The sequence below is a fragment of the Emys orbicularis genome, chromosome 6, assembly GCF_028017835.1.
Source record: "Emys orbicularis isolate rEmyOrb1 chromosome 6, rEmyOrb1.hap1, whole genome shotgun sequence".
NCBI lineage: Eukaryota > Metazoa > Chordata > Testudines > Emydidae > Emys > Emys orbicularis.
Window position 1 is genome coordinate 82,680,219 of NC_088688.1, and position 11,403 is coordinate 82,691,621.

The following is an 11,403-nucleotide window of genomic DNA, read 5'->3' on the forward strand; positions in this document are numbered from 1 at the left end:
GAGTAGGCAGGTGACTCTCAAAAGGTCTGTGAGCAGAGCAGGCCCTAGACCAAATGATGCCCCAGGCAAGGAGCATCTTTGGTGCCCCCACCCCCCCGCAGCATTTGTTAAACATTTTAATACCTTATTTTTTTATTGCATTTGTAGCCCATTTCACAACTTTGGTGCATGATTTATCCCTGTCATGCTAGGATCTGTAAATCGGTATTTATTCATGCCATATGTAAGCAAATAAAAAAAAAATTGTTTCCTCTTAACTTATAGAACGAAAAAACGGCCATACTCGGTCAAACCAAAGGTCCATCTAACCCAGTATCCTGTCTTCCGACAGTGGCCAATGCCAATTCTCACAGGGAATGAACAGAACAGGGAATCATCAAGTGATCCATCCCCTACCCATTCCCAGCTTCTGGCAAACAGAGGCTAGGGACACCATCCGTGCCCATCCAGGCCAATAGCCATTGATGGACATATCCTCCATGAATTTATCTAGGTTTTTTTTGTTTTGTTTGTTTGGTTTTGAACCCTGTTAGTCTTTTTAATTTTAAGAATACTTTTTAACTTTAAGAAAAAATTTTAATTTTAAGAATAACTGAAATGTACTAACATCAAGAAATTGAACTGTGCACCAACATTGGGTGGGCCAGTATTAAATAGTGTTACAGTAAGTGACAGCCTTAGACTATTAACCCTAAGTCTTTAGTTCTAAAGGTCGCTTTTCTCACCTTTGCCCTTGCGAACCGAAGCCCAGCATCAGAGAGATCCAAAGACTGGCCAATGGCATTTTCAAGCAATAAAATAACAAGCGATGTCACTCTCGTCAGCCATCGTTGATCAAAGACATGTTTAATGAGTCTGAACTTCGAAAAGCTGCACTTACCACTCGTGACTGTGACTGGCAGCATGAGCAGAATCCTCAAAGCTATCCACACGTTAGGAAAAGCATCCGTCAGCTCTGCATCATGAATGAATTGGAGAACTTGGAGTGGAGAGTGCTTCCTGTGTGGAAAAATGTGACTGATGTCCAATTCAACATAAAAACCTCTATCATTGATGTCCAAACATTCCCCATGTGTCAACGTCCAGTGAAGGTCCGTACAATTGTTCGAGTGTTTTCCTGTCCACTGGCAGCTTACTAAGGTCATACAAACCCCTCCAGGTCTTTTTGTGGTGCTTCATTTGTCTGAAACTTTCTTCAATGGACACTTGAGCAGTGTCAGTGAGCAAACAGAAAAATTCTCTCTTGAATTTTTCTTCCGAGCTTCCCATCACCTCATCTCTGCCCTCATAACCAAACTGTCTCTTCTTCCGCTGAATACAAATTTCCTTGAAGACAGGCTCAACTCCTAAGATTTCTGCCATTTCTTTGGCAGCAGTGATGGCATCTTCAAATCCGACAGCAAAGTCTATGTTCTGCAGTCTTACAAAACCATCAAACGTTACATGTTAAGCATGGCAAAAGAAGTGACAGTATTAAGGTAGGGGTTCGATATTTAATAAGACGTCAGAGATATCTATGTCCTTTATTAGTAGCTACTTACACTCTTCCAGTCTTAAAACACAAGTACGCTTTCACAATTACACAATAAAGTAAGGTTCACAATATTGCAGCTGGGCTCTCACTTCACTTCACTTCACTTCACTTTGTTCTTATATCTCACTGACTGACTGGCAAGGCCTTGCCCTTATATAACCTCAAGCGCGTAGCTGACAACATTCTAGGAGATTCAAGGAAAATGCAGTTCTCAAAAAGTCTGGAAGGTTCCATGAGATTCTACAAACATCCAAAACATTCTAGGAGGTTAGTGAAAAATGAATCCATATACAGAATACTTGAAACTAGGGCTGTTGATTAATCACAGTTAATTCATGCGATTAACTCAAAAAAATTAATCACAATTAAAAAAATTAATTGTGATAATCACAGTTTTAATCGCACTGTTAAACAATAGAATACCAATTGAAATTTATTAAATATTTATGGATGTTTTTCCACATTTTCAAATACATTGATATCAATTACAACTCAAACTACAAAGTGTATACTGCTCACTTTATATTATTTTTATTACAAATATTTTCACTGTAAAAATGATAAAAGAAATAGTATTTTTCAGTTCACCTCATACAAATACTGTAGTGCAATCTCCTTAGCATGAAAATGCAACTTACAAATGTAGATTTTTTTGTTTTGTTACATAACTGCACTCAAAAGCAAAACAGTGCAAAACTTTAGAGCCTACAAGTCCACTCAGTCCTACTTCTTGTTCAGCCAATCACTAAGACAAACAAGTTTGTTTACATTTATGGGAGATAATGCTGCCCACTTCTTGTTTACAATGTCACCAGAAAGTGAGAAGAGGTGTTCGCATGGGACTTTTATAGCCGGCATTGCAAGGTATTTATGTGCCAAATATGCTAAACATTCGTATGCTCCTTCATGGTTCAGCCACCATTCCAGAGGACATGCTTCCATGGTGATGACACTCATTTTTAAAAAATAATGCGTTAATTAAATTTGTGACTGAACTCCTGGGGGGAGAATTGTATGTCTCCAGCTGTATTTTACCTGCATTCTGTCATATATTTCATGTTATAATAGTCTCAGATGATGACTCAGCACATGTTGTTCGTCTTAAGAACACTTTCACTGCAGATTTGACAAAACGGAAAGAAGGTACCAATGTGAGATTTCTAAAGATAGCTACAGCACTCGACCCAAGGTTAAGAATCTGAAGTGCCTTCCAAAATCTGAGAGGGATGAGGTGTGGAACATGCTTTCAGAAGCAACACCCCAATGCGGACACTAGAGAACCCGAACCCCCCAAAAAGAAAATCCAACCTTCTGCTGGTTGCATCTGACTCAGAGGATGAAAATGAACATGCATTGGTTCTCACTGCTTTGGATTGTTATCGAGCAGAACCCATCATCAGCATGGATGCATGTCCTCTGGAATGATGGTTGAAGCATGAAGGGTACATATGAATCTTTAGTGCTTCTGGCATGTAAATATCTTGTGATGCTGGCTACAACAGTGCCATGCAAATGCCTGTTCTCACAATGTCTTTCAGGTGACATTGTGAATAAGAAGCAGGCAGCATTATCTCCTGCAATGTAAACAAACTTGTTTGTCTGAGTGATTGGCTGAACAAGAAATAGGACTGAGTGGACTTGTAGGCTCTAGAGTTTTTTACGTTGTTTTATTTTTGAATGCAGTTATTTTTTGTACATAATTCTACATCTGTAAGTTCAACTTTCACGAGAAAGAGATTGCACTACAGTACTTGTATTAGGTGAATTGAAAAATACTATTTTGTTTTTTACAGTGCAAATATTTGTAATCAGAAATAAATCCAGCCCTGTCTGGGAGTTATAGTATCCAAACTGTTGGATGCTTATGCAAACAGAACTTTCCCCCCTTTAAACACTCTCCCAAACTTATTTCTCTGCAGATTGTTATTCAAGGTTCCCCTGTGCTATTGACTGCATATCCTTCCCCACTAGATGGTAGCTCATGTTCCAGCATCTAACCCTCTCATGCAACTATCCTCTTACTGTGAGGCTACTGCTCAATACTGCTGGTCTCTCTGTCTTCACACCCACATTACCCTCTATATTTTCTTTAAAAAGAAAGGAGGTTTTGATGCATTCTTCCAGAAGAGATTGAGTTGGTGAATATAACATTGTGTCCAGAGCATTATTCATCCTTCAGTTAATGGTGTAATGGAAGGAAGGCTCTACCTTTATTGAGAGAAACTGAGATTTGATCTGATCGCAACAATATGACTTGGTGGCATTCATTATTTTGGTTTTTTTTACATATATAGGATCTGCATACTTTTTAATCAGATGAAATCTACATGTTGTCCTTCAAGACTACATTACTAATAATTTAAAAGAGGCTTAGATATGATGGTATCTCTTAAAATTACAGCTTAGGCTGTGACCATGTATTTAAAAAAAAAAAAAATCAAAGGAGTGTGCGGTAGCCAAACAGATGGAAATCTGCTGTTAACTGGAGATGATTATTGATGATCAGCTTCTTCAGATGTGCAAGTCATGCTTGTGAAATGCTTGCTACCGTGAATGTCATCTCAGTGTGTACACTTAATAAAACCCAGGCAGTTCACTTTTTGACACCTGCCATCACAGCTGTATCCATTGCCAGCATTGCTTCAGGAGATCTTGGCTGTATGTGTATTAGGGGGTTAATAAAAGCATTCATATTTAAACAGAAAAAATTCTTAGGCTGTAATTATTTTTCTATTATAAACCACACTTCTTCCCACTCCCCTTCATCTAACTGAATTTTAAGGGGAGGGTTTTCTACTGTTTTGTCTGCGAGGGCTACCATGGTGAGCCACGTTTATTCTGGCTGCTTTTTAAAACCTGCATAAAGTGTTTTGTCCGGTGAGGAGCCGTGGAATTTGTTCCCTGCTGTCCTTGTGGTGGTGCTCTGCTTGGTCTCTGCCTATATCTGTGAGGTACCAATTCAGCAAAGCATGAGTCCCCATGGAATTACTCATCTGCTTCAGCGCTTTGACTCAAGACCCAATTTCCTGATCTTCCATCACACTGTGCCTTCCTAACTTTGCATAAACCTTCACAGAAGAAAGCACTTTTCATGCACCGCTGCTGGACAATTTGTGGAATCTGCAGTTGGAAGACATTGGTGGCCCCAGTCTTGCATGCTAGTAAGCTGTTGGGGAAAGGGGTTGTTTTTTATTATATGTCTCTCCAACACCTAGCACAGAAAGGCCTTGATCATACCTTAGGGCCTCTAGATGGTACAGTAATATAAATAACACCAATATTCCTTGTACATCCCGAGTCCCCAGTGACATCAATGAAGTGCACAAGGACTGGGCCCATATGAGCCCTGTTCCTTCATCCCCTCTAGAAACAATGCTTCATTGATACTAAATGCTATTTTTAATGTTCCTATGTGTTTACTACATCCTGTTGTCATGGAACATCCACTTGGAGGGTTTAGTCTGTGAATGAATTGTTTAGTTTTGGGTTTTTTTTATCATATGTAAGATTGGAGTTTGTTTCACTAGAGGACCAGAAACAGGCTTCAAAGTGGCCTTTCTAATTTAGCTGGGCCAAGTTAATCCTTTGTATAACTCCATTTATTTTAATACAGTTCCGTGAGGGATGAATTTGGCCTACTATATTTACAAAGACTGGTTATTGCACACCAAAATGTGACACCACAGACAGTCCACGTAGGAGAAGCATTACGGGTCTGAAACTGTGAGATGCTCTGAACCTCCTCCAAGGTGCTGAGTGCCAGGGGGCAGTGATCGCCAGCCGGTGTAAATTTTCATAGCTCCATTGACTTCAATCATGTTATAGGCTTGAGCCTTATCATCTGTTATGCCCTCAAAGCATTGGACTGGGCTCAATGCTACAAACCTTCACTGCAATTGTGTGTATCAGAGTGGAACTGTGAATAAGGCAATTCAGCTTCTAGTACTGGCAGTTCCTTACACTTCCTTTACAAAAGGGGAAAAAATACTGACAATTGAAAACTAAAAATAAAGACTGACCAACTATTACAGGAAGAGCTGAGTCCTAGTACTTCCCTGTCTGAGATAAAACTTTCCAAAATATTTGCAGTAGAAAATACAATTTATCCTAAAACCTTCAGTTCAGTTTGCTGTGAAATACCTTGATCATTACTGTTAAATAACTGGTCACAAATGTAATTAAACTCAAAGTACAACATGAATGCAATGATAAGGTTGGTATTTGCAGACATGAAGGTCAGGAAATTCACGGTTCTGGTTACTCTAGCAGTCAAACTTAGCCCTGTGTGGTGTGTCAGCTTTAATGCTAAATTCTCTGTGTACAATGTGCTGGGGAGACCGTTGTAACTCCTGAATTTTTCAGATTTCATATGTAAGACTATTCACATACATACGTATACACAGAGTTTTCCTGGATTTTTGTTTTGTTTTTTGTTTTTAGGAAAAAAGGGGGAAGAAATAGTTTTGTCTAAATGGGTTGCTTCTTCTGTCTGCAGATTTTCCGTTTAGTCAGCACTGTTCATGTTCCAGTGCGTAGCTGAGAAAGAAGTAAAAACAGTATCCAGTTTTCAACACTGCATTCCTTTTTCTCATAAAGTATATACCTCTCCTTTGTCTCTCACTTCACTGAGGGTCCAATCCTGGACTAAGGCCACAGCCCAAGTAAACAGCCTGTGCAATGGAGAGCTCTGTAGACATCCGGGAGAGAGAGAATCCTTCCTCATAGGCTGCAGTGTGATGGCAGAGCTGCTATGTGGCACTGCTACTGCGGACTTAATAGTCCCATAGCTGATGCCCCCTCCCCACCTCTTCTGAGGGGAGGGGTCAGTGGAGGAGGGTGGATATTGATCTGCCTGCCACAGGACACCATTTAGATTATGAGAAACTTGGGGTGTGGCCTCCTTTCCTGGGCTTCAGGACATTGCCTTCATGCTTTCCATGCAGCAGAATTGCACTGGTGGAGAAGAGCGGGCTCTGACCCATGTAGTACTTCTTTACAGATTGTGGCTTAAGAAGGGACAATCATCAAAAGGTCATTGCGCAATTTCCTTCCTATTCTCAGCATATATTTAAGATAAGTTTTGTTCTATTTGGAACGCACCTGCTGATAAAACAGCTCTGTTGTGAGTGTGTAGATCTTTAGCCATCTAGTCACACATTTTCTATTCTGAAAGACTGTTGCCCTGTGCCTCAAAATTATCACTGACAAAGACAGATACAGCCTGAAATCAATTCTTGGTGAAGGGTCTTAAGCCAAAAGCCATGCAAGCTGTATGGCAGCTAGCTGAACCATGGTCTATGAAGTAGGGTGCATTAGGGAGAAGAAGGGAGGAACTTGCTTTGTCTACATGCCTATCTGTCACTACACAATATGGCCTTTAGACAGTAACTTCCATTTGACGTGACTTCAAAGGCTGTGTGTACATTAGGCGTCCTCCAGCAGTTTGGCCAAAATGTCACACTAAAACATCAGGGAAGATACCTTGTATGAGAGCATAGTAGTCAGAGATGAAAAAGAGAGAATATTTACCCAGCTGGAAGTGGTCCCTGAAGGAGTTTCCCTGTATGGGCAAGAATGTACCTGCATTTTGGTCACTACTATTTGATTATGCAAGTGGGTTCCTCCTTAAGAAATATTCCCTGAATGTAGATCTTGATCTTGGAAATGCAAACAGACAAGTGGTTTCTTACCAAAATCAGTACAGTATAAGCCTGTGGGAGGCTCCTGTCAAACAAATAATGCATATGAACCAGTCATGTCAGTGCTCTGAAAAACAGAAATGGCTTTTGACCAAAGAAAACAGAGCCATGAAACGAAAACAAAATGCAAAACACATGAGAACATGAATGAGGATGAGGACATCAAAATTCACAGAAGGAAGAGTACAGAAAGCAAGCTGGAGAGAGATTAAGGAGAGATCTCACTAGTGAAAGAGAGAAAAAAAATTACTGTGTTCCAAATGGTTCTTTAAACACTATTTTAACTATTAATAATATAAAAGTTGCTTAAACTAAGGGCTACAATCTATAATGTAGCTAAAAGTTTAAGGTGTACTGAGTATCTGTGGAGCAAGGAGATACAAAAGATAAAAGTGAAGAGAGCAGGTAGTTATGGCTATGGCCTGCATTTGGCCGCAATTCTGTTGCACTGAATATATTCAGCATTAAGAAGAGAAAGGATAGTCAGGGTATTAGCATAGAATTTTGGAGAACTGGGTTCAATTCCCTGTTCTGCCCCAGGAACTCTCTGTGACCTTGAGCTAGTCACTTAGGGCTAAATCCACAAAAAGGACTTAAACTTATCATTGCAACACCTAACTTTTTGGCACCTTGCTGCCCATTGGAGTCCACAGCCTTTGGGCTCCCTATATGATGCATAGGGAGAGTTAGGTGCCTAAGAAGGGGATTCACAAAAGCCAGCATGCTGAGCCAGGAGTTGCCTAAGCTAGCTACCAAGGAGGGAATTAGGTGTTGCATGGAAGGCGAGATTCTCAGCCAAGAGCCCTCTCCTGAAGTTAGGTACCTAAGGCAGGTCAGCCCTTTCTCATGTAGAATGGGAGAGGAAGAGATGGTAGTTGAATCCAGGTTTCCTATCTCCCATGAGTGCCCTAACCACTGGGCTATGGAGTATTTTGGGGCAGACTTTCTCAGTCTCTTCTGTTGAAAATGTTCCACTGTGTATAAAATAATTAAATAGTCCAAAGAGGGTCAGATTGGCTCTATAGCCCAGTGGTTAGACACCCTCCCAGGAAGTGAGAGAATCAGGTTTCAATCCCTGCAGAACTGTAAAGTGCAGAATATGCAGAGTCCATTTGCTGGATGAGTGATTGCTAAGTAACTCAGGCTACCTGAGTGTCTGCCTACCCACCTGTTGGCTGACAACAACTGGAAATACAGAATTGGTTCCAGCACACAGGTCTCCTGAAAGAAGAGGAAGTCAAATACATAAACAGTATTTTCACCTAAGATGACAGTCACACAGGGCCTACTGGCTCACAAGGTTCTAATCTCATTCAGCTGGTAGGCAAACCTTCTGTATGCAAGGTTATTATGACTAAGGGCAGTTTTTTCCACAGGAACAAGTGCATCTTACTTCTCTATTGTGTTTGTGCTGGCTCTCTTCCTCTGCCTTCTAACTGGTGGCACAACATTTTCTCCCAGCACCTCCTCCAGGAGCATGAGTCTGCTTCTCCAATACAGGCTGCAACAATCTTCCTTCCCTATTTCTAATCTGCTGCCTTCAATATGTAGGTGATACTCCTCTGAAATGCTGTTGCATCCAACCTGGCTAGTGTAGTTGATCTTTTCCCAGGGATTGGCTGAGGTTGGAGATTGGATCGGGGCTAACAGGCTGAGACTGAGGAGGTGATGTTGGCTTGTCAGGGGAAAACAACCGGAGGACGTGGCAACAGTTATAGTCACTCCCTCAACAGAGGAAATTTGCTTGCCTTTTGTTTCTCAGTCTGGAGGTCCCAAAGAATCTTCAGATAATCTGCCCTTATTATTGGAGTGAAACTGCTGCAACTGTAGTCTGCAAAAGAGAAGCCCTGGGGAAACAAATGGCATTAAAAGCATCAGCTCCTCAAGGCATGTGCCTTTCCCAAGCACAATTAGCCTGAAGGTCTGCACATCAGCTAAAATTGAATAAGGTTCCCGTCTTCCTAGGAAGAACAGATTTTTCAGGTGTGCTCTCAGCTATAAACAGGAAATGCACCACAAAATTAGGAGGAGGGCAGAGAATCATTCCAAAAAGAGTGTGAAAAGTCTTATTCTCTCTTTTGCTGTAGTACTAGTCTCATGGACTCAAAGAAATTAGAAGTGTAAAAGGCTTTATCTAATCCTCCTTTCTGCTGGTGAAGGAATATTCACTGCAGTCCATTTTCTGGTGCTTTATGAGGTCTAGCTTTAAACATCGCAAGCAAGTGGCTGCCTCCATTTTTCGGGGGGATAGGGGAATATTCCACAGTCTAAAAGAACTCTCTGAGCAGGCTCCCATTCATTTCAGTTGGACGTGAATCAGGCCCCAGGTGTTTTTCTTGACATTCAGCCTATATATTCCTGGTTTAAAATTCATCCTATCAGTCCCAGTTAGATCCTCTTGAACCATCCTAATATTCCCTTTCATCCTTTGGGTTTACACCCTCTGAATGTTGATAGATATATTGAGCCATTTCATGGAGCAGTGTTAGTTTATGCCAGCTTTCTTTGCTTAGGGTGGCAATTGGATATTTGGATGGCTTAGCCACTCGGCTAAGCTTAGTTTATTCCTCACTTCACATTTCAACCAGTATCATTTTAAAAAAAATATGTTATGTTATTTATTTTAAGATTTCAGTTGGTTGCTTGCACCTCTGTTTTTTAGCTATTAGGAAAGTCCCATCATAAACTAGTTCTCTAAGTGATTGGTAAAATAACAAAGAGGTTTTCCTGAAGATTTATTACTGATAAAATTTTCACCACAGAGTCAAAATGCTCTCACAAAGTTTGGCTTTTTATGAATCACCAGAAATCTTTTTTATTTTTCTGAAATGGACCAAATGTTACTAGTGATTTAGATGGGATTTTTTTCCTGTTTTTTTCCAGTGGCAATTTATTTTTCTGCAATCCTTTCTTCCTTGACATGTAATAAAGGAGGTTGTGTTGTTAGAACAAAGTATTGAGACACACTCTGATTTACTGTATATTCGCAGCTCTGGTTTATTGTATATTTGAACCATTGACTCACTGTATGACCTTGGACAGATGTCTCAATCAACCCAAGTAGAAAAATGGATTTAAAAAATTGAACTCTCTGAAAACCAGATGCTGCATCTGAACTGATCTTTATTGGATGCTTATATTATAAAACTAATGCCCTGTGCGTTCCCTTGTCTTTTTTTTTTTTACGCCCTAGTCTCATATGTTTGTTTATTACCAACTAATGATATTACATATATATTTGTAATTTTTCTCTACTTGAAATGTTTGCAGTTTCAAAATGGTAAAGAAATAATTAGAAATGATAATGAAGGGAGCACCACTGCACATCCTTGGGTAGACTCTGAAGCTACAATGCTATTCTAGTGGAGGTGGAAGAGTGGCAAACTGCTGTGGTCTGTGCTGTGTGATTCAGCTTCTGATGTACATTCTGCGGATGTGATCCCTCTGAAAAAAATAGCACAATATCCTTTTGAACCCCAGCCCAGGTTTATTACACTTGTAATCAGTAAATCCCTGATCCTACAAAGACTTACACATGTGCTTAACTTTACACACTATGAAGTGGACTGAGTTAAATGGGATAACTCACAAGGACTGGGCTCACGGAAGGTGAACTTATTTAAGAAGTGAGCTTATTTAAGAACAAGAAGGAAGCAGATGCTACACAGATGTACTCAACATACTTGACTTTGTTTCTAGAAAGTGAATCAGGTCAGATAAAGAGCAAAGCAAATCAGAGTTAAAAGGGGCAGAAGCACCTTGTAGAAGTTTGGATCCTGCAGCAGCCTCTACACAGAGCTATGCAGTCAGAGCTCTATAGGTCTGAGTGGTATAGGATTGGGGATCAGTTGCTCCCTGTAGCATACTTCCTGGGGAATCCAAGGTTTTTTCACTCCAAGCCAAATTTATTGGGATTAGGGGTGTAAGTGGGGCGGGGGGGACCCGTTGCAGAATGACTCCTAACTACCTGTGGAAAAGAACTGGGAACAGATCCTCCTATAAATGTTTTTGAATATAGATCAGAATTTGTCTTCTCTGTGCAGGAGATGTGGGCGGAGCACAGCAGCAACCTCTACTCTTCCTAGGCGAGGGAGCAATGCTTCCTGTAGCTGTCCCCTCTGGACATGCAGTGGCAACTCTGCAATGCAAACCTTGTGAAGTCTCTTAAGT